The sequence below is a fragment of the Cebus imitator genome, unplaced genomic scaffold (genome assembly GCF_001604975.1).
Source record: "Cebus imitator isolate Cc_AM_T3 unplaced genomic scaffold, Cebus_imitator-1.0 Scaffold2, whole genome shotgun sequence".
Lineage (NCBI taxonomy): Eukaryota > Metazoa > Chordata > Mammalia > Primates > Cebidae > Cebus > Cebus imitator.
Genome location: NW_016107317.1, coordinates 4944372 through 4969198, shown reverse-complemented (window position 1 = coordinate 4969198; position 24827 = coordinate 4944372). Strand labels below are relative to the sequence as shown.

General features: G+C 36.7%; 2 pseudogenes; one reads left to right on the top strand and one right to left on the bottom strand.

The window, feature by feature from the left end:
• Positions 1–1215: 1215 nt before the first annotated feature.
• On the bottom strand, positions 1216–2717 carry LOC108303620 (annotated as a pseudogene).
• Positions 2718–5904: 3187 nt separating this feature from the next.
• Positions 5905–22086, top strand: LOC108303613 (annotated as a pseudogene).
• The last annotated feature ends 2741 nt before the right edge of the window (positions 22087–24827 follow it).

Genomic DNA, 24827 nt, shown 5'->3' with positions numbered 1-24827 from the left:
AACCCCTCTGGTTCCCAAATCCAGGTGAAGCCACGCCCCTCGCGGACCAGGGAAGAGAAGTTTTTTTCCTTAACACAGTCCCTCATAGTAACTGTATTATGTATTGGAAAACAAACATGAAAAGAAATTTTGGATCTCAAGTTTCTTCATACTTTGGTAGGAGAGGCACATAGCAAACAGGAAATTTGAGTGTAACGTGTAAGGCCTCTATAATGTGTAATGGAACCAAATGTAAGGGTAACACAGCTGTGAGTTAAGCCACTCTGCCTCTTTTTTCACTCTGCATTTTGAGAGACACATTCATGGCTATGAATTTATCTCTACCTATTACTTTAGTTGAAAATTATTAACTTGGATACATAGCATTTTCTTTTATCTTTTAAGTTCAGAGGTACATGTACAGGTTTGTTACAGAGGTAAACTTGTGTCATGGGAGTTTTTTGTATAAATTTCATCACCAAGGTCTTGAGCTTAGTAGCCATTAGTTATTTTTCCTTATTCTCCCTCCTCCCACACTCTACATTCTAAAAGGCCTCACCGTGTGTTGTTCCCCTCTATGTGTTCATGTCCTCATTTATCTCCCACTTATAAGTGAAAACATACAGTATTTGGTTTTCTGTTTCTGTATTAGTTGTCTTTTTCAGAAAAAGAAATTTACATATTTCTACACTATACTAAAACATTGTTTCTTTTTCATTTTATGTTTGGGATATCAGGTCAACTCTGCATACATCGTTCCATTTGCAAATGTATGAGGTGGACAAGAATACACATCTCCAAATAAGGTAACATTTTCCCTTTTATAGAAGAACGATGTTTCTGCTAAGCAATTATTGGAAAAGCTCCTCATTAAATACTATGTACAAACATGGAAATATGTGTGCATTTTAAACTCTTTAATTTTTATACCAAACTTTATTTAGATGTATGAAAGCAGATGTGTTTTATTACTGATATTATTTATTCAACACAATATAATTCTGAGTATAAAATGAAGATAATAGGACTAAAATGTTTTTTGAGAAAAAGGTTTTAATAGGTCTCAAAATTCCATGAAAGGTTTTTGGTCATGTTGTTTCCATTAAAAAGTCCTTATTTTAAAAACTACAAACCTGAAACTGCCACACACACACACACACACACACACACACACACACAAGTGGTCCACAAAACATTCTCCTCTCCTTCTGAAGGTTTTATTATGCATTGTAATCATTAACTAGTCTTTACTATTAAACTTAAATGGCCAATTGAAACAAACAGTTCTGAGACAGTCCTTTCACCACTAATTAAGTCTAGGGTGGCAGGTATTAGGGATAATATTAATTTAGCCTTTTGAGCTTTCTGGGCAGACTTGGTGACTTTGCCAGCTCCAGTAGCCTTCTTGTCCACTGCTTTGATGATACCCATGGCAACAGTCTGTCTCATATAACCAACAGCAAAGTGACCCAGAGGTGGATAGTCGGAGGATCTCTCAACACACATGGGCTTGCCAGGAACTATATCAACGATGGCAGCATCACCAGACTTTAAGAATTTAGGGCCATCTTCCAGCTTTTTTTTTTTTTTATCAGAACCATTATCAATATCTTCCTTTAGCTCAGCAAACTTGCATGCAATGTGAGCCATATGGCAATTTAGTACAGGGGCATAGCCAGCACTGATGTGGCCTGGGTGGTTCAGGTAATCACCTGAGCTATGAAGCCAGCTGCTTCCATTGATGGCTTGTTTTTGCTGTCACCAGCAACACTATCATGACAAACATCCTTCACAGACACATTCTTGACGTTGAAACCCACATTGTCCCCAGGATGAGCTTTATTCAAAGCTTCGTGGTGCATTTCAACAGACTTTACTTCAGTTGTAACATTGACTGGAGCAAAGAGGACCACCATACTGGGTTTGAGAACGCCATTCTCTACTCAGCCATCAGGAACAGTACCAATATCAGCAATTTTTGTAGACATCCTGGAGAGGCAGGTGCAAAGACTTGTCAGTAGGACCAGTTGGTGGTAGGATGCAGTCCAGAGCCTCAAGTAGCATGGTTCACTGGTATTGCCATCCTTATGGGTGACTTTCCATCCCTTGAACCAAGGCATGTTAGCACTTGGCTCCAGCATGTTGTCACCATTCTCACCAGAAATTGGCACACATGTTACTGTGTCAAGGTTGTAGCCAGTTTTCATAATGCAAGTGCTGACTTCTTTAATGATTTCCTCACATCTCTTCTAGCTGTAGGGTGGCTCAGTGGAATCCATTTGATAACACCAACAATTAGTTGTTTCACACCCAGTGTGTAAGCCAGAAGAGCATGCTCACAGGTCTGTCCATTCTTGGAGTTATCAGCTTCAAATTCACCAACACCAGTGGAAACAATCAGGACAGCACAGTAAGCCTGAGATGTCCCTTTAAGCATGTTTTTTATGAAGTCTCTGTCCTGGGGCATCAATGATACTCACATAGTACTTGCTGGTCTCAAATTTCCACACGGAGGTATCAATGGTAATACCAGCTTCATGCCTAGCTTTCAGTTTATCCAAGACCCAGGCATACTTAACGGAGCCCTTTCCCACATCAGCAGCCTCCTTCTCAAGTTTTTGAATGGCTCTTTTGTTAATGCCCACGCATTTGTAGATGAGATGGCCAGTAGTGGTGGACTTGCCTGAATCTATGTGTCCAATGATGATAATGTTGATATTAATCTTTTCCTTTCCCATTTTGGCTTTTAGAAGTAGTTCTCAAGACACTTGTGTTCTGATGGCAGTCCCGTTGAGAAAAAGCTAGTTCTGTTTTCATATCCCATCATTCTAGTCTTACTAGTTTTTCTTTCTAAAAATATTGCAGTAGCCTCCTAACTGATCTTGATTTATCACTTATTCTCCTGTGGTCTTTTATTTTCATTGTAACAAAAGGAATCTACTTACAACATAAATATATTGGCTATATCTAAATGCAAGGGAGGCTGAATATTAATGAGCACTGGCATTCATGTTCTCTCATATCTCCTAAGAAATTATTTCGAGTTCTATGTACCCATTCTCACAACTTCTTTGTGCTGTGCACTTACGACCTTCTTCAGAGGACTACCTTGTATTCAGAAGTGCCAATGACTGACTGTTGCAGAAGTATGAAAGCCCACCTCTCTCACCTTAAAGTGGTACAGACTCTGCAATGTAATTTATATTACAGAACACCCAAAGAATTAAGATGAGGTGTTTTCACCTGAACTTGCATTTTTGTTTAGCTTTTCTGCTTCCCCATCCCCTTTATCAGCTTCTTAATAAATCATTTGCACGAGAATCCACAGTTCAGGGGAACTGAACCTAAAGATGTACCCTTTTTTCCCCTCTGTTTCTGATGCACGAGTTTCCTTGCTCTTCCTTTAACCTGCACCATCACCCAACTTCCAGGACTTGTGGATGGTTTTCTTTCTGTCCGAATGCCATTTTCCCACCTGTCCACACATTTCACACCTTCATTTTCTTTAGGTCTCCATACAAATATCACTTTTTCAGGGATGTCTTTCATGACCACCCTATATGTTTTACCCTATCCCAGTCCATACATGTTTTTCCCCTTACCATTCTCTGCAACATTCATCTTCATCTATTTTTGTTTGCAAACTGTTTTCCACACTTGGGTATACATCCCATGTGTCTCTATTCCCCAGCTGCATTCTAGCACACAGTGCAAGAGCCTGATTATATGGCTGGCATTCAGCACATGTTTAAAATGAAATGTACAAATGAGTAACTATGCAAAACTTAACTACACAGTAAACTAAATAAAATTTTTATTCTATAATTAAGCATTACGTTGCCTGTCTGATGTCCGAAATTAAAGAAATCCTGAATGAAGGATTACCGATAAATATCTGGACTAGTTGTGACTCAACAATTTATTGCAAAATAATTGTCATCTTCAAATATTTGTCATCTACCTGATAAGTACCACATGGTATAGAATGTTGCCTTAACCAAGCTTAGATTGGAGCTGTGCCATATGGACTGCATAACAGTTTATGAAATCACCAACTTCTGATAATAGTACTGAAGACTACTTATATACTCTGCCTGAAACATGTCAATAAGTTGGGCATATTTGCTGAGGATAAAATACATGGTATAGAAGTCCTCTCATGGAGCTTTGCACTGTTAAAAGAATAAAAACCTTTGTGTCATAAAATAACCTTCAGAATTAAATTACAATACAAGGATTTGAAAGACAGTAAAACTTTCTCAATAGTTTTATGGGAATGAGTAAGCTTGGGAGGGAATCAGCTGTAAAGATAATGCTGAGGTAGTAAATGCATTAATAAATTAAAAGAGAAAGAGAATCAAAACATGAAATCAAGAGTGAATTTTAAAGGTAACTTGATCAGAAAATCAGGAAAAGCCATTGGAGACAGGAGGCTACTAGAGAATGCTCTGAAGCCAGACTGCAGCTCTGGGTATATATTATCCTTTCTCTCGATTTTTTTGTCCTGAAGAGACAGACATCCTTTGTCACTGGTTTGACTGTCTCTTGGGAACACTAATAACTATACAGTAACCTGCAGTAAAGTTGAGTCAAGTTCTCTCTGAGAGATACAGAGTGAGATGGAGTCAGGCTGTCTGTCCATTATTATCCACAATGTGAGTGCCTAAGTTTTAATCTGAACAAGGGACTTATGATTGAAAGTATATCACTATATTGGCATATCATATTGACTTCCTGATAATGTTCTAAAGCCAGTTGAGTAAGAGAGAGAAAATGCCACTGGGTACAAATTGTGGCATCAATTCTCTGCCGGACTGATCAATTGGATTTATATATTACCTCCAGCTACAATCTTAAAATCTATAGTTTTACTCTCTCTTCAGTGCACAGCTCACAGCTTAAATAATTGCAGATCCAAATGAATTTTAAAAGGCTCGAACAGTCTTAAATTAAACATGTGTGAACATTGTTGTTTTAACCACTCTTAATTATTTACTAATTTAACTCAATGGATTCACCTTTTCTCTTTCTTTCTCTCTGCATTCTTTTATCTTTTTTCTTTCTCTAACTCCTCTAAGAGCAAAGATTCCATATGAATCCTTCAAATAATTTGTAATGATTTTAATCAATAAATTAATATATAAAGAGATTTATAGATACTTTAAACTGGCTTATCAAAAACTATCAGAAATTCTGAATTACAAATTCTCTGCCCTCAGACCTAACTGCCTCTCTCTTGCAATTATAATATTTGAAAATCCATTCATTAGGCTTCAATGTTGTATAAGAAAAATTAAAAATACATTTACTGAAAAATGCTTCCAGCAGAATAGAACACTGTAGCCTTTTTTGCATGAAATCTTTGTACAAAATAGCAAAGCTCAGAGAGTAACCCAAAACATAATGCCACTTGCAGGAAATTCAACATATATTTGAAAAATTAGGCAAAAGCAAATAATATAAAGGTGATTTTAATGTCTCTCAGAATTTTTCTTCACATTTTGGATGTTAAGAAACATTACATGAGAAACGATCTTTTGTTAGAAAAAATATAAAACGTGATTAATTTCAAATTGCTTCAAATGCTGAGGTTTGATAGCTTCATATGTCATAATTTAAATGGATGTTGTTTAGAATTCTAATGATCCATATTTACTGAATATTTACGATTCACTAGGAAATATGCTAAGTCATTAATATATGTTCATCTAAATTGCTTTCATGAACATCTAGTATATTAGGGGTTCTTATCTCCATCTTACAGATCTATAAACATAGACTTAAAGAGATTAAATAGATTTCTACACTACCTGGGAGATTGGACTAACATGGAAGGGTCTACTCCTCAATAAGTACTTAGAATTCCACAATTTTCAGACACTAAACAGAATCTCACTAATGCTGTGAGTCAAAACTGAAGCAAAAATGGCTCAAGTGAGTCAATGGCTCTATGTTTATGACATAGATGTCCCCCTTATTAGAGACTTAGGATGAAATTATTAAGGTCTATATCTGCTCAGAGATATAGACATAAAGGCTATTTTAATGTGTCTTGAAATTTTTCTCCACATTTTGGATGTTAAGAAACATTACATGAGAAACAATCTTTGTTAGAAGATTGTTCCTTTATATCTAGTCAGAGCCAGACATAGACCTTAGTGGTTTCATCCTAAATCTCTAATCAAGAGGACATCTATGTCATAAACCTATAGGATTATGAACTTGGTATTATGAACTTGATCTATTTACATTAAGTAGGTAATTATGAAGAGCTACCTTACTCATAAAAGAACTAGGAAAATTAAAAGAAAAATACCTGTCAATTTCCTTTGGCCATAAAAATATAAATAGACAAAATGAAAAAATAAAATAGAACCCTCAGGCTAGTCCACTTTCTTTGTGGGGTCCAAATTTGCACAGACGTATACTGCCTAGACAGAAAGCAGGAAGGACAGTGAAGCCTCCCAGAATAAGTGCTTCCTAACCCAAGGAATGCACATTTCCTAGACCAAAACCAAAACCAAAACAAAATCTTCACAAGATAAACTCTTAGCAATCAACTATACAAAGAAATGAATCATTATGAAAGTAAAATGATAAAAGAATTATATTTTCACGCAATGAAACAAAAATAATAAAAAGGGATCAAAAATCATGTAGAAAACGCAAGACAATGTCAAATTAGGCTAGAATGGTTTTAAAAAGAAGCAAAAAGTAGTCATAAAAATTATGTAGTTCATTAGTCTGCTCATGCTACCATGACTGGGTAGCTTAAGCAGTAGATGTTAACAAACATTTACTTTATCACAGTTCTGGGCGCTGCATGTCTAAAACTCTGTTGCCAACATGGTAGGTTTATGGTGAAGCCTCTCTTTTCAGCTTTCAAATGGCATCTCCCATCTGTCATCACATGATCTTCTCTCTGTGTTTGTGTCCAGAGCCTCTTTTTATAAGGACACCAGCCTTATTGTGTTAGATCCCACCCTCTAACCTCATTTAACATGCATTACCTCCTCACAAGCCCTATCTTCAAACGCAGTTATATTGAGGTGTAAGCCTTCAAGATGAATTTCGAGAGCATGTAATTAAGTTCATACTAGTTCTTAAAATTAAAAACAAATTAAACAAATCTGTGACTTGAAACATAGATCCGAGTAAATCATCAACCATACAGCATAAAATGATAAGTGATAGGTAATACAAAAAGAAGTTGCAAAAAGACATGAAATTACTCTTAAGATTTTGTTATTTCCTTAGTGTTCCGCATTTCCACTGTTTTGTGAAATCTTTATTTCAAAAGTATCTTACCTCATTCTCTCCAGTAATTCCTATGAAAATATATTGGTAAAATTATGCCCTCCAGATTTCTTATCCAAAAACCAATTGAAGAAAGGTCTGAATAAATAAGTAAATTCATGTAGACTCATGGTGGACCATGTCTTAGTAGCATAAATAAACTAGAATTAGAATTAATATTATTATAGTTTGGATCTAAAAATGCTTAAACACCAATACTATTACAATCTTGACCAAAAATGCTTAAAAATCAAAAATTATTTTAAAGGAATAAGTTGGCCAACAAGTAACTTAACTATTTTCTAAAAAAGAAAATTCAGTGTTATACAAAGAAAAACAAAATCTGAATATATAAGAATGTAATATTCATTATGTTTTGATCTGTTTTATTCTTATATGAAGAAATAAACAAGACTGGGTAATTTATAAAGAAAAAGAAGTTAAAAGGACTCCTAGATCCACATGACTGGGGAGGCCTCACAATCATGGTGGAAGGTGAAGGAGGAGCAAAAGCCCATCTTATGTGGCAGCAGGTGAGAAAGCATGTGCAGGGAAACTGCCCTTTATAAAACCATCAGATCTCATGAGACTTATTTACTATCATGAGAATAGCACTAGAAAAACCTGTCCCATGATTCAATTACCTCCTACTGGGTCCCTCCCAGAACACGTGGGGATTGTGGAAGCTATAAATCAAGATGAGACTTGGGTAGGGACACAGACAAACCATATCACAATACACAAAATATCAAGTGAAAAAATAGCAGAAATAAGAGACAACTCCGTGAAGATAGTGGAATTGAAGGTACCAGTAATCTCTCTCCAGTTAGATAACAACTGCATGGCTAGAAGCTGTCTGATTAGACTCTGGAGTCTAATGAAGCTTTGCAACTTCCAGAGGAAGACTTACATGGTAAATCATAGCTACTTTTGGTCAAATTCAGCTCCTCTCTCAGCAGCAGCTATGCATCCCTCACCCTCCAACCTCTTGGTACACAGCCCTACATGTGTTGCTACAGCAATTTGCACACAGTTTGCAGGAACCAAGGTGGGTGTGAGCGTTAATTTTATGTGTCAAGTGGATGGGTCATGGGATGTTCAGATATTTGGTCCAGCATTATTCTGGGTGTTTCTATGAGAATGTTTGGAATTAGATTAACAGTTAAGCTGGTAGCATAAGTAAAGCAGATTACCCTTTTTAATGTGGGTGAATCTTATTCAATAAGATTAGGGCTTAACTACAACAGAAAGGTTGATGCTACTCCAATAAGAAGAATTGTACCTGCCTACTGTCTTCAAAGTAAAATATTGGCCCTTCCTGGGTCTTGAACTTTGTGACCCACCCTTCAGGTGTTAGGATTTGTCAGACTCTATAACTGTGAGCCAATTACATAGCTAGCTAGCTAGCTAGCTAGCTAGATAGATAGATAGATAGACTGACTATACACACACACACACATTAATATTATATACTATGTATTATAATATTATATATATATAATATGTAATTATATATAAAGCTGATTCGGTTTCTGGAAAACCCTAATACAATGGGCAATAAGGATTCTGCTCTCAATATATCAGAAATCCATATACTAATCTCATGTTTCTAATCATAGAGATACAGATACAGAGGCAGGCAGCCATTTCTGTACCCCAAAACCTTATTGTTAGCCTTAAGGTGAAGTAATGTTCAGGGATTTAAAAGGCTAATGCATTACCCTCTCTTCTTTCAGTTTTTTTTTTTTTCCTCTTTATTTCTTTTGAGAATCAGTCATTTAATACCAGGATTTTTTTTTAACAGCATATAGGAAAATTAGAAGGTCTCCATGCATGCCCAGGGAAAGGTGCAGGCTCAGAAAACACCTCAGAAGACTTTGAATTTACACTTCAGGTTGATCCTTAGTATAAAGACAGTCAATAACAATAAAACAACATAATACGACAAGGAAAACAAAACCAAACAAAAACACAAGGAAGGGGAAAAATCTGATTATCAGAGTTACACTATTAGATGGAATGTCCTATTTTTATTCAAAATATAACAGAGCATGCAAAAAAATGATAAACTTGGGCCCATTCAAAGGAAAAATACAAACGAACAGAAACTGTACATTAGAAAGACCAGCTGGCACACACTCTCTTACCTGCTGTTCCCTGCACATGCTTTTTCACCTGCTGCCACTTAAGATGTGCCTTTGCTCCTCCTTCACCTTCCACCATGATTATGAGGCCTCCCCAGCCATGTGGATCTAGGAGTCCATTTAACTTCTTTTTCTTTATAAATTACCCAGTCTTGGTTATTTCTTCATATGATAATAAAAATAGATCAATACATAATGAATATTGCATTATTATAAATTCAGATTTTGTCTTTCTTTGCATAACATTAAATTTTCTTTTTTACAAATTAGTTAAGTTACTTCTTGGCCAATGTATTCCTTTAAAATAATTTTTGATTTTTAAGGCAGACTTTAAAATAAGTGTCTTAAAGATGCTCAAAGGTCTAAAGGATGATATAGAGAAAGTTAAGAAAATGATGTATGACGAAAATGAAAATACAAATTAAAAAAATCAAAAACCTTAAAAAAATCAAAGAGAAATTTCAGATCTAAAATATACAAGTTCTGAAATGAAAAATTCACCAGAGAGATTCAAGGGCCTGTATGAGCAGAAGAAAGAATTGACGAACTTGAAGATAGGACAATTGGAAGTATAATCTGAATAACAGTAAGAAAAAATAATTGAATAAAAGTGAACAAAGCCTAAGCTAGCTGAGGACATCATGAAATGAACAAACATCCAAAATACCGTAGTTGTAGAAAAGAGGAAGAGAAGTAGTGGAGAGATTATTTAAAGGAATAATGGTTAAAAACATTGCAAGTTTGATGAAAGACATGAATATAAATATTCAAGAAACTTAATGAACTCCAGGTAGAATGAACGAAAAGACAACCACACTGAGAGACATTACAGTCAAACTGTTGGAAGACAAAAACAAAGAAAGAGCGTTGAAAGCAAGATGATGAGTGACTTATAACAAACAAAGGCTTTTCAATGAGATTATCAGCAGATCTATCACCAGAAATTTTGGAGGATGAAAGGGAGTGGGCTAATATAGAAATCCCTGTGGAGAAAGAGTATTTTTATTCTTTGAGACAGAGTCTTGCTCTGTCACCAGGCTGGAGTGCAGTGGCAGGATCTCAGCTCACGGCAACCTCTGCCTTTTGGGTTCAAGCGATTCGCCTGCTTCAGCATCCCAAGTAGCTGGGACTACAGGCATGTGCCACCACACCCAGCTAATTTTTGTAGTTTTAGTAGAAATTGGGTTTTACCATGTTGGCCAGAATGGTCTCAATTGCTTGATTTCGATATCCACCCGTTTTGGCACTCTCAAAATGCTGGGATTACAGGCATGAGCCACTGTACCTGGCCAGACAGAGTCTTATATCCAGCAAAATTATCTTCCAAAATTGACAAAATAAAAACAACCAAGGAAGTTGCTAAATAAAACAGCTGTAGAAGTAGGCTAAAGAAGTTTGTTATCACTAGATGTGTCTTGTGAGAAATGCTAAAGGGATTACTGAAGATTAAAATAAAATAATACTAGGCAGTAACTCTAAGTCATGTAAGGATATAAAGATCTCAGTAAAGGTAAATGCATAGAAAACTATAAAAGCTAATATTTTAACAGTGGTTTATAACTCAGTCTTTTTGGTATATGATTTAAGAGACTACTACTTTTTAAAAATTATTAATATAAGAGTTAGTATTATTTTAACTTTGGTTTTTAATTCCACATTTTGTTTCCCACATAATTTAAGAGACTAATGCACTAAAAACGGTAGTTTCTGTTTCTGGACACACAGTATAATAGGATGTAATATTGTGGCATTAATAACTTAAAGGGGTGAGGAAAGGAGTGTGAGGGAGAAGAAAATGTGTATGTTACTGAAGTCAAACTGGTATATATTCAAATTAGAGTGCTTTAACTTTACAATAATAAATGTTGTCTCCATGGCAACCCCCCAAAAAATTCCTTATGCAACATACACAAAAGGCAATGAGAAGGAAATTAAAATCTTCTGCTATGAAAACTCAATCAAGCAAACACAAAAGAAGATAGTAATGCAAAGATGCAGGACAAAAAGCTATAAGACATACAAGAAACAAACAGCATAATAATAGCAGTAAGACCTCTCTCATCAGTAATTACTTTGGATAGAAATAGATTCAAGTCTCTAATCAAAAAAAGTTGATGGAATTGATGTTTTAAAAACATAATCACTGGACGCTACTGGATATGGTGTCTACAAGTGATTCCTTTTAGATCCAAAGGCCACAATTAAAGTGGTAGGATGTAAAAAGTTTTATGTCATGCCAGTAAGAACCGAAGGCGAGCAGAGGTGGCCATGATAATATCAGACAGAATAGGCTTTAACTTTAAAGAGTTACAAGAGACTGAAAAGGACGTTATATATTAAAAAAAAAAAATTTGATACAACAGGAATATATAAAAATTATGCACATGTATATAACTAATAACAGACCATCCAAATATATGAAGAATAACTGAAAAAAATGTGAGGGGAGAAATAAGCCATTCTAATAAAAGTTCTAACAGTAATAGTCAAAGACTGCAATACTCACCCTCAATCATGGGCAGAATAATACAGATGAATAACTCAATAAACAAACTATACCTAAGATGTAGAAACACGTACAAACATGCTACCAAACAGCAACAGAAAACCCATTTTTTTCAGGTGCATACGGCATATTTTCTGGCCGTATATTAGGCCACAAATTCAGTCTCTATGATTTTATTTATTTATTTATTTGAGACAGAGTCTCAGAAAAGACAGTCTGTCTCTCAGGCTGGAGTGCAGTGACTCTACCTCAGTTTACAGCAGCCACTGCCTCATGGGTTCTAGTGATTTTCCTGCCTCAGCCACTGTAGTAGCTGGGATTACAAGTACATCCAACACACTCAGCCAATTTTTATATTTTTAGTAGACACAAGGTTTGGCCATATTGCCCATACTGGTTTCAGATTTCTGAGATCAAGTGATCAAGTGATCAACATCAAGTGATCTGCCCAACTCAGCCTCCCAAAGGGTTGGAATTACAGGCATGAGCCACCACACCTGGACTCTATAGATTTTAAAAGATTAATGATGTATGAACTATCTATTTTGACTGCTATAGAATGAAATTAAAACTGAATAATAGAAGAAAAATGGAAAAATTCACACATTTAAGGAAATTAAACCATTAATTTGTGAATGGATAAAATAACAAGACAAATAAGAAAATATTTAGATGAATTATAATGAAAACATAACATATCAAAACTTATGAGATGCAACACAAGTAGTGCTAAGGGGGAAATTGATAGCTATAAAAGCTTACATTTAAAAAAAGAGAGAGAGAGATTGCCAACAAACAACCTAACGTTACAACTCAAGGAACTAGGAAAATAACAAAATGATCTAAAGGTAGAAAAAAAAAAAAAAAGTAAGAACACAATGATTAGAGAAGACATAAATTAAATAGAAGATAGAAAAAACAAAGATAAAAATCAATGAAACCTAAAGTTGGTCCTTTAAATAAGCCAGCAATATTTGTAATTTTTTTAGCTATACTGATGAAGGAAAAAGTAGAAGGCACACAATTACTAGAATCAGAAATAAAATTATATAAAATAAAATACTAAAATTTTAAAAGTTACTACAAACGCTGCAGAAATCAAAAGTATTATGAAAGAGTATCATAGCTTATGGTAAAAACTTGGATAATTTAGATAAATTGGACAGAATTCTACACACACAAAACCTACAAAAACTGAATCATAAAGAAATGTAAAATCTAAATATACATATCTAACAAGGAGATTGAATCTGTAATTAAAACAAACAAAAAAAAAACCCAACAATGAAAAGTTCTGATAAGTTCACTGGTGAATCCTATGAAATATTTAAAAAACTGACAACAATTCTTCTCAAATTTTTGAAAATAATTAAAAAGAAGGAAAAACTTGGTAATCTGTCCACGAGGTCAACACTATTTACATAAAAGAGCCAGGCAAAGAACACTGCAAGAAAAAAAACCAAAAAACAAAAACAAAAGCAGGCCAATATGTCATATTAACATTGATGCAAAATTCCTCAATAAGATACTAGGAAGCCAATTTGGCAGCATATTAATAGGATTATATGTTATAACCAAGTATGAGTTTTTCCAGGAATACCATATGATTCAACATCCCAAAATCAGCTATTCTAATATATCACATTAACAGGATGAATGGGGCAATCACATGGTTTTCTTAATTTATGCAGGAAAAAATTGAAAATGCTTTCATCATAAAACCTCTCAACAATCTAGGAACAGAAGTATAGATTACATCCATATACTAAAACCCATGTATAAACAACACACAGTGATCATCATACTCAATGACTGAATACCAGAATCATTTTCTCTGAAATCAGAGAAAGGGAAGAGCAAGGAAAGGATATGGGCTTTCATCACTTCTATTTAACATATATTGAAAGTTCTAGCTAGAACAATAATGTAAGGAAAAGAAAAGCCATACAAATTAGAAATAAAGAAGTAAAATTGTTTTTATTCATAGGTAATATAATATATGTAGAAAACCCAAAATTCTGCACAAAAAACTGTTAGAATTAATAAATGAACTCTGAAAAGTAGCAGAGGACAAAGCCCAAATCAGTGGTATTTCTATACTTAACAATTAATAATCTAAAAAGAAAATTGTGAAATCAATTTCATTTATAATTACATTAAAAAGAATGCAATACTTAGGAATAACCAAGGACATGGAAGACTTGTGTAATAAAAATTACAAAACACTGTTAAAATTTTTTTTAAATAAAAACCGAAAATATAGCACTTTGTTACAAATTGTAAGGTTTAATATTGTTGAGATGTCAATACTACCCAAAGTTATATACAGATACAGTGAAATCCCTATCAATATCCCAATAACGTTTTTCGCAGAAGTGGAAAAATTTATCCTAAAATTTATATGAAATTTCAATGGTCGCCTAATAGCCTAAACAACCTTATAAAAGAAGAATAAATTTGGAGGACTTCCAAATTTATTAAATTTAATAGATTTATTAAATTTAAAGGTAATTCAAAATTTACTAAAAATCTGCGATAATGAAAACAGTGATACCAGCATTACAGACAGACAAAGAGACTAATGGATTAGAATAAAAGGCCCAGAAATAAGTCCTCACATAATGGTCAAAGGATTTTTAACAAGAATGCTAAGACCATTCTCAACGGGAAAAGGCCAGTTTTTTCAGCTAATGGTGCTAGAAAATTGAATATTATCTGCAAAAGAATAAAGTTGGATCCTTACCTACAACCATATACAAAATTGACTACAAATGTATTAAACATTTAAATGTAAAAACTAAAACTAAAAGTCCTGGAAAAGAAAACTGGAGAAAATCTTCATGACATTAGATCTGCCAGTGATTTCTTGAAAACGACATCCAAGGCACAGGCAACAAAAGAAAAAAAGTTTAAAAAGCTACTTTTGTATATCAAAGAACACGTCTATCAACAGACTGAAAAGGCAGCCTAGAGAATGGGAGAATATATTTGCAAACCATATATCTGATAAGGGAACAATATTTAGAATATTCAGGGAATTTCTAAAATTCAACAACAAAAAGCAAAACAACCCAATTAAAAAATGAACAAAGGACTTGAATAGACATTTCTCCAAAGAGGACATACAATTTTAGTACATGTGCTGCTGAAGCAAGTAACAGAGAGATTATACAAATAGTCTTTTTGACACAAGAAAGTATGCTCAATATGACTAATCATTAGGGAAATGCATATCAATACCACAAGATACTACCTCACAGTTATTAGAATAGCTAGTATTTTAAAAAAGAAAGAAAGAAAAAAGAAAATAATAAATATTATTGTGGATGTGGAGAAAGTGGAATTCTTGTGCAGTTAATGGGAAGCTATAATGATACAACTACTATGAAAAACTGTATGGCAGTTCCCCCCTAAAATAAAAATAAAATTACTGTATTATCCAGAAATTCTACTTCTGGGTATATACCCCCAAAACATTAAAGCAGAGTTTTGAAAATATATTTGTGTTACCCATAATAGTAACAGGATAATTCACAATAGCCAAAATGCACAAGCAAGCTATGTGTCCATTAACAGATGAATGTATAAGTAAAATGTATTTTACACATACCATAAAATATTATTCAGCATTAAAAAGGAAATAAATTCTGACATATGCTACAATGTGAGGAAACCTTGAATGCTACAACATGAGGAAAGCTTGAGGATTATGTTAAGTAAAAAAAATCCAGTCATCAAAAGAGAAAATACTCTGTTATTTCACTTAGATACATAGAGTAGGCAAAATCACAGGGATAGAAATGCTGCGGTCGCCAAGGCCTGGAGAGAGGAAAGAATTAGGCATTATTTTTTAATGCATGTAGATTTTCTATTTTGTAAGATGAAGAGAGTTTTGGAGGTGAATGGTAGGTGATAGTTGCACAACAATACTACTGAATTGTAAAATTAAAAATAGTTAAGATGACAAATACTAACTTATATGTATTTAAAAAAAAATTTAAAAACTAAAAAAGTAGTACAAATTAAAGGAAGCTGCAAAAATTGACCTGTAACAAGTATGACTTTAAATCACTTAATAGAAAGAGATTTAGAAATAACAGATGATGAAATTGTGAACACTAAATAATAAACACTAAAATAACAATTTTAAAGATTTTCAATAATGTAAAGAAAAGAAAATATGTGACAAAAATTAATACCAAATGTTTAAACTTCAAGAGATAAAAACACAATATCTAAAGTAATCAGTTCACTAGATAGACAAGAATAGATTGGATATTGCAGAAATAAAGATGAATGAAGTTAAAGAATTAATGTTAGAAACTGTTTAAAGAACAGAGGGCAGAGAGCAAAAAGACTAGAAATAAAAGCCTCTATGATCTGTGAACAGATCATAGAGGGTAATTGCACCAATGTGTAATTTTTATTCTAGAAAAGCATAAATGATTATATCTTTGATTATGTAATTACCAAATTATTTGAAAACCCATAAATCTAAGAAGCTCAGGAAACTTCAAGCAGAATAAACAATAACAACAAAATATCAAAGTGTATTATAATTAAATTGCTGAAAACCATTATTTAACTGAAAAAATTATAAGCACAAAGAAATATATATATATATGCATATTTATAAATAGAAGCAATTTTCTCAACAAAAATTATGCAAACAAGAAGACAAATTATATCAGCAGTGATGAAAAAAATACTGTAAATCTACAATTGCATATCTAAACAAAATGTCTTTCAAAACGAACGAAAACGAAAACTTTTAAAATGAAGGCGAGAATAATTAATGATTCAGTCTTACATTATAAGACAAGCTAAAAGAAGTGGAAGTAGTAATACCAGTGAAAAATTGAATTTACACAGAAAAAGAAAAGTCCTGGAAATGGTAAAAATGGGGTTAATGGGGAATATTTTAAATCATTTTTAAATTATTTAAAGGATAATTAACTGTGCAAAGCAAAATACAGTGATAATATTTTGCAGGATTTATAAAGAATGAAACAGCAAAAGATATTAAAATGACAGCATAAATGATGAGATGGAGAAACCGTAAAATAACATAAGATATGTCAACTTCCATGATGCTATTTAAAGATGTACTCTCATAAATTAAAGGTATATGTTACAATCCCAAAAGTATTCATTGAACAAAAAACAAGCAAACAAAACAGGAACAAGGAGAGTTAGTAAACAGGCCAGTAGAGGATATAAAATAAATTGCATAAAAATATCAATAATTTAAAATGAGGAAAATTTACAAAAACAGATGAAGAGATAAGAAACAGCAAGATGAGATACTTAAATAAAACAGATTAATATTATATTAAATAGAGTTCAAAACAAAGAAATTAAAAGAAATAAACTGTTAAACTGAATAGAGAGCAGGGTCCAATTACAGGCTGCCTATAAGAAACTTGGCTTGACTACTGACAAAGGTAAATTAAGAGACAAAGAATAAAAATATTTTATTGTGCAATTTTTGCTCATAAGAAATGTGGAATAATTACATTACTATCTAAATAAACTTCAGGAAAAGAGATATTACCAAAGACAAGGAGGAAATTTTCATAATGACAAAGAGTTGATGCTTTGAAAGAAATAATATTTCTAAAAGTGTATATATTAAACAGCTAAGCTCAAAAAAATAGTGCAAGAATAAATAGACCTTTAAAAAGACATAGAGAAATCACAGTCATATTTGGAGAACTGAAACATTTCTCTTTCTCTTTGAAATTTTTTTTAGTAGAAAGAAAATTATGAAGATTATAAAAACCTAGATAGCATTATCATATAGCTTGATCTAATTGATATTTTCAAATACTATACCCAAAAGTAGTAGAATTCTCATGTTTTTCAAATTTACATGAAACCTATGCTAAGATATATTATATAACAGTGCATAAAATAATCCTCAAACAATTTAGAAAAATTGGAAATATATAAAGTATGTTAACTTATAATTAAATTTTAAAAAACAAGTAAGGAAAAGTGTCTGGAAAATTCCAAATTTACACAAGTCTTCTAAATATTTCATGGTGAAAGTCCCCAGAGAATAAGAGAATATCTTGTATTGACTGATAAAGAAAACACAATGTAGTTCTAATTGAAGAATGCACCTAAAGTAGAGTTTAGGAAAAAAAGTTATTGCTTTAAATGATTATATGGGAAAAAAGATTTAAATGTTAATGAACTGTATACCAAACAATTAAGGAAGAAATAATACCAATTCTACACAATTTATTTCAGATTAAATATTTCCCAAATTATTCTACACAATTTATTTCAGATTAAATATTTCCAAATTATTATATAAGGTCCTAATTACCCTGATGTCAAAACCAACAGTCCTTAAAAAAAAAAAAAAAATCCCTCATGAACCTAGATCATGAACCTAGATATAAAGACCTTGACAATGATTTAGTCAATTAAACTCAATAATATATAAAAAGGATAAAATATTATGAATAAGTGAGAGATTATCTCATTAATGCATGGTTGATAGCATTTAAAAATCAGTGAAATTCTTCATACTAAAAGATTTAAAAATGACAATCATCTTCTTGGACATAACAAAAGCATTTGACAAAATCCATACCACATTTATTATAAAAAATCCAGCAAACCTGGTATGAAAAGAAGCTTTCTCAACTTGATAAAGGGTCATCTATGAAAAAATACTGTAGCTATTATCATACCTAATAATAAAATACTAAACCTGTTTTCTGTAATATCAGGAATAAGAAAAAAATGTCTATTTTAAACACTTTTTTCAAATTGTATCACAAACTGAAGGGGTCAAAGATTTTGCTCCACTTGAAAGCTAATAAGCTTCTACAATTTTATTGATGATGGCAGGAGATATGAGACTCTGGGTCAGAGACAAAGAACTTTATTCCTCAAAACACAATGAGCAGAAAAGTTATCACCAAGATGCATAATTAGAATGTTAAATGCTCTTCTTCACCAAGATACAACAAAACAACAAATAGATAACTTCAATTGGAATGGAGCTTTTAAGGGAGAGCACTGGAATTCTGCAAAGAAGTAACAAAGACTCTCTGAAGCATGGAAACTTAGAGTGGCAACACAGAGAGGAAAGCAAAGCACTCTGCAGGGATTGGCTCCCAGCTATTAGGGACTCCTCATTGTAGTAAATAGGTAAGTGGGAGACCTCCAGCAGTCCCCATTACTAATTACTAATACGACCACAGATGCCTGCAATTTTAGCTACGAAAGAATCACACAATCTTCACAGACCCTGAACTTACTATATGGGGGGCACCTGCATCCCATGTGGCTGCATTGTTCCAGAGAAAAAAACAGCTGGGTTCCCTTACTCCCCAGGACCCAAGCTGCCGCAGCATGGTATAATTTTGAGAATGGAGCCACTGCTGAAAAGCATGCTACCCTGGGGCCTAGTATCCCCTGCATCTCTATGTCTGTGGGGACCAGCCATCATCTATATGATAGATATCATATATATATATAGTACTGTTAACTACCGTAAAAAAAAAAAAAAAAAAAAAAAAAAGGCTGCCTCGCAGCGCTCTCCCCGCGCCGGTGTCGCTGACTGACTGACCCGCCCGGCCAGCAGGCCGAAGGAGCAGCCCCCGCCCGGACCCGCCGCCGCCGCCGCCGCCGCCGCCGCCGAAGCCCGACTCCGGTGCGCCCGGGGCTCCGCGCCCCCGCCACCCCTGCCCGGCCCTTCCTGGCCGCCCAGCCGCCCCCGCGGCCCCAGCCGGAGCAGACAGGCCTTCCGGAGCAGTACTACAGCCTCACCTGGTTCCTGAGTCTCATCCTTGGCCTCATCTTCACGCTCTCATTGGGTCTGCCAGTGACCCGTGCACCCTGAGCTGGGGCCGCCGGCGGCCTTTCATCCTCGCCCTCTGCGTTGGCGTCCTCTTTGGCGTTGCAGTTTTCCTTAACGGCTCTGCCATCGGTCTGGCCCTCGGCGATGTCCCCGGCCAGCAGCACATCGGCATCGTGCTCACGGTGCTGAGGGTGGTGGTCCTCAGCGCCTTTGCCACCGAGGGGCCCATTCGCGCCTATCTGCTGGACGTGGTGGACAGCGAGGAGCAGGACACGGCCCTCAACATCCACGCGTTCTCTGCCGGCCTCGGCGGGGCCGTCGGCTACGTGCTGCGTGGGCTGTACTGGACGCAGACCTTCCTGGGCAGCTGGTTCCGTACACAGAACCAGGTGCTCTTCTTCGCCGCCATCATCTTCACAGTGTCCGTGGCCCTGCACCTGTTCAGCATCGAGGAGCAGTACAGCCCGCAGCAGGAGCGCGGCGCTGAGGAGCCCAGCGCCCTGGACGGGGGCGCGCCACACTGCGTCCCTGCCTTCCCGGACGAGGTGCAGTCGGAGCACCAGCTGGCCCTGGACTACCTGGACGTGGACATCGTGCGCAGCAAGAGCGACTCGGCGCTGCACATGCCGGACGCCGCGCTGGACCTGGAGCCGGAGCTGCTCTTCCTGCACGACATGGAGCCTTCCATCTTCCAAGACGCCTCCTACCCTGCCACCCACTGCAGCACCAGCCAGGAGCTTGCCAAGGCCAGGCTGCCCCACCTGGCCACCTTCCTCAGGGAAGCCGCCAAGGAGGACGAGACCTTGCTGGCTAATCACTTGAATGAAGCTAAAGTCCCAAACGGAAGTGGCTCTCCGGCAAAAGATGCCCTCGGCGGCTACGCCAGGGTGGATGTGAAGCCCCCGGCCATGTGGAGTTCCGTGTGGCGGCGGCGGCACGCGTTCAGCCGGCAGGCCTCCAGCACCTTCTCCTACTACGGCAAGCTCGGGTCCCACCGCTACCGCTACCGGCGTGCCAATGCGGTGTTGCTGATCAAGCCCTCGCGCAGCATGAGCGACCAGTAGGACATGCAGAAGCGGCAGCGGCGCCAGCACTGGAACCAGAGCGGGGCCACCATCTCCAGTGGAGACACGGAGAGCGAGGAGGGGGAGGGCGAGACCACCGTGCGCCTGCTGTGGCTCTCCATGCTGAAGATACCCAGGGAGCTGATGCGCCTGTGCCTCTGCCACCTCCTCACCTGGTTCTCCATCATCGCTGAGGCTGTGTTCTACAGCGACTTCATGGGCCAAGTCATCTTCAAGGGTGACCCCAAGGCTGCCTCGAACTCCACCGCTTGACAAACCTACAACGCCAGGGTGAAGATGGGCCACTGGTGCCATCTGCTCAGCCCTGTTACAGAAGTACTTGGACTACGACCTGAGCGTCAGGGTGATCTACGTGCTGGGGACACTGGGCTTCTCCGTGGGTACTGCCGTGATGGCCATGTTTCCCGATGTCTATGTCGCCATGGTCACCATCAGCACCATGGGTATCGTCTCCATGAGCATTTCTTACTGCCCCTACGCCCTGCTGGGCCAGTACCACGACATCAAGCAGTGCGTCCACCACAGCCCCGGGAACTCCAAGAGTGGCTTTGGCATCGACTGCGCCATCCTGTCCTGCCAGGTGTACATCTCCCAGATCCTGGTGGCCTTGGCCTTCGGGGGCATGGTCGACGCTGTGGGGACTGTCCATGTCATCCCCATGGTGGCCTCTGTGGGCTCTGTAAGGGTTATTGCCGAGTTTAGAATGAGGAAACTGAGACCAGCATAAGAAAATTAAATTCCTGGGCAAGGTTCCTTGGTCCAGGGGAAAGGAGCCAGGGAAGTCGCACCAACTTCCTGGGGCGTGGGTTTTTACGGCTAGGAGGAAGGAGCAACAGCTGGGTGCTCTGATTGACTCCAGGGGAGCGGGATTGAGACGGGTTGGGCCGCTATTGGTTGGCGGGTTGTTGGGCGGGTTTTCCGGTGGAGAGCCGGCCAGGAGCCTTGCATCAGCTGGAGTCTTCCAGGAGAGCCATGCGTCAGAGCTAGGTGCCGAGTGCAGAGCCTGGTGCCGGGTGCAGAGGTGGGTGTGTCCAACTTCCCGAAGAGGCAACCGGCCTTACAGGCTTTTTCCTGATGGCTGCGTTCCTGGTGATCTATCCCTACGCGTCAGAGGAGGCCAGGTAAGAGCAGAAAGGCCTGTCTTCCCAGTTGGCCAGCAAAGGCGGGGCCGGAGGGAGCAGGGAAAAGCCCACTGTGCTGAAGCTCGTGGAGAAGGAGGGCCTGCCCGGGCCAGTGGAGACGGAGTCCAAGGTCTGAGCCGCACTCCCATATACACACATTCCACCAGGCGGGCGGGCGCGCAGGCGGGTGGATGGCGGGCCCGGCCACTGAGGGGAGCAGACACCATGGAGCCCGGCAGCTGCTGTGGCCACCCCGGCAGCGCAGGCCCGAACCCCTCCGCCCTGTAGTCACAATTCAGTTGTCATAGGGTAGGTTTGAGCTACTAGGCAAAAGTACCACACTAACCACTTTTTTGATGATTAAAAAAATCATTTGACATATTAAAAAAAAAAAAATAGCAGAAGCGCCAAGTGCACACAATAATCCGTAACACCATAACTCCAGCTGGATCAAGTAGTATAGCAGTATTCCTTGTACCTGAGCCTGTGCAATGCATTATGCCTCCCAAACCAGGTGATCTAACATAGCAGAGAGTTGCCTTCAAAACCATAAAAACTGCAGTTATGTGCCTTCCAACGCCTCAGAGTATCCACCACCACCAGCAAACTTACATGATTAACTAGTGGAAACGTTTAGCAACATGCACATACCCCCTAGGGCTGAAGAACTGACTGGTGAGGAACCTATTGCCAGTGACTTGATCTCCAGAAAAGTCATGCCACTGCCTCCATAAACACCTGCAGTCTAGTCCACTAAGACACTTGCAGATATCACTGACTGATTACAGATGAAGAAATTATGTAAAGATTACACTACCTATTCCACATACTGTAGAACCAAATCCAAAGAAACCAACCCAACTGACTGTAGGTCAAATTTTTGTAAAAGTATTTCCCTACAAAGGCTGCTTCATAAAATCGGAAGTAACCGTTTCACCAGATGCACATATTTTAATGTTGTGACACAAGAAACACAAAAAAGCAAGAAAACAACATCCCAAAAGAACACAATAATTCTACAGTAGTAGACCCTAAAGAAAATAACTATGAAATGCATAAAATATTCAAAATGATAATCTTAAGAAAACTCAGCAAGATATGAGAGTATATATAGAAAATTCACAGGAATCAGGAATACAATTCATTATCTGAATGACATTCAACAGAGATAGATATAAAAAGGAATCAAACGGAATTCTTGGAGCTGAATAACTCAATGAATGAAATTTTAAAATACAATAGTGATCTTCAGCAATAGTATAGATCAAGCAGAAAATTTTCTGACCTTAAAGGCAAGTATTCTGAAATACTTCAGTAGCCAAAAACAAAAAATGAATAAAAGAAAATGTGTTCAGGAATTGCGGGACATCATTAAGCTAGCAAATACTAGCATTATGAAAGTTTCAGAAAAAGAAGAGGTGGAAGAATCATAAAACCTATTTAATGAGATAATAGCTGAAAACTTCCAAAATCTTGGGAGAAATATATACATCTAGATCCAGGTTCCTATGTTGTTATTCTTCCTCTACCTATGTAAAGTTGATGTATTCCATTTTGATATTTATAATGTCACCTTTTTTTTTTCTAATCATCTCCTATTTACACCTAGAATTTTCATCCAAAAGGTTCTGATTTAAAAGGGAGAAAGGCATTTTTATGTAACTTACAGAGAACAATTTTTCCCCAACTTTGGTCCACAAGTGTCACTGTAGAAGGATTCAGAGAGTAGTGCTCCCGACCAAGTGGTCATTATCCTTATGATGTAGAACCATAACAATCCAATAAGAGCAAATTTTAATCTAATCTGCTTTTTGCTGGAATTCCACCCATAAGATGTAACTAACTGGGCTGGCCTAGAATTAGTGTTACGGGATAATGATTCATAATTCCCAGATAATAACAGGATGAAATTACTAATTTTAAAAATAAATACATATAACTTTCTTCCCCCTTTTTCTTGATGCTTACACAGAAAGCAGCTGAGGAGATGATCCCTTTCTGGAAACACGTACATTAAGTGACACAAATACATTGCTAAAATATGTCAAGCAGGATTCGTTGAAGGAGGTAACATTTTTTTTTAATTCTAATTTTTTATAAGATTTTTTCAATGCTTCCAAATATGAGATTCATGTTGATGGTATGAAATGTGAAAGATTCATTAAATGTCTTAACTATCAGCCCATTGTTGATACACTTACAAAAAGATATGCCAGTGTCAAATAACAATCTAGAAAATAAATGAATAACACACATTAGTTTCAAGAGTCATAAACAAATCTAGTCTTCTGTTTTACTTTATAATGTTTTATAGTTTTCAGTATACACATCTTATACAACTTTGATTAAATTTGTTTCTATGTATTTTATTTTCATTTTTAATGGGATTGGCAAATTTCTTTTTCTAATTGTTCATTACTGTATTAAAATAGAATTAATTTCTGTATACCGAACGTATATTCTCTGAGCTTACTAAATTGACTTATTAGCCAAGAAGATTTTATATAGATTCCTTAGTGTTTGTATGTACACAATCATGTTGCCTGCAAATATGAACAGTTACACTCTTTGCCCTATAAAATTTGTACCTCTTATTTCTTTTGCTTGTCCTTTTTCACTGGCTAGGATGACTAGTATGATGTTGAGGAGAGGTAATACACCATTATTGTTGTTTTCTCCCTGGTCTTAGTTATACCATTCAGAGGAGAGTCTAATTTTATCTACGGTTTTGTGGGTTTTTTTCCCTCTTTAAACATCCTTAGTCAGATTAAGATGTTTTCCTTCTAATCCCATATTCCTATTTTGCTGAGAGATAATTTTATTATCCTTACTTTCTTTTTTAAAACATGAATGGGCAGAGACTTATATTAAAATATT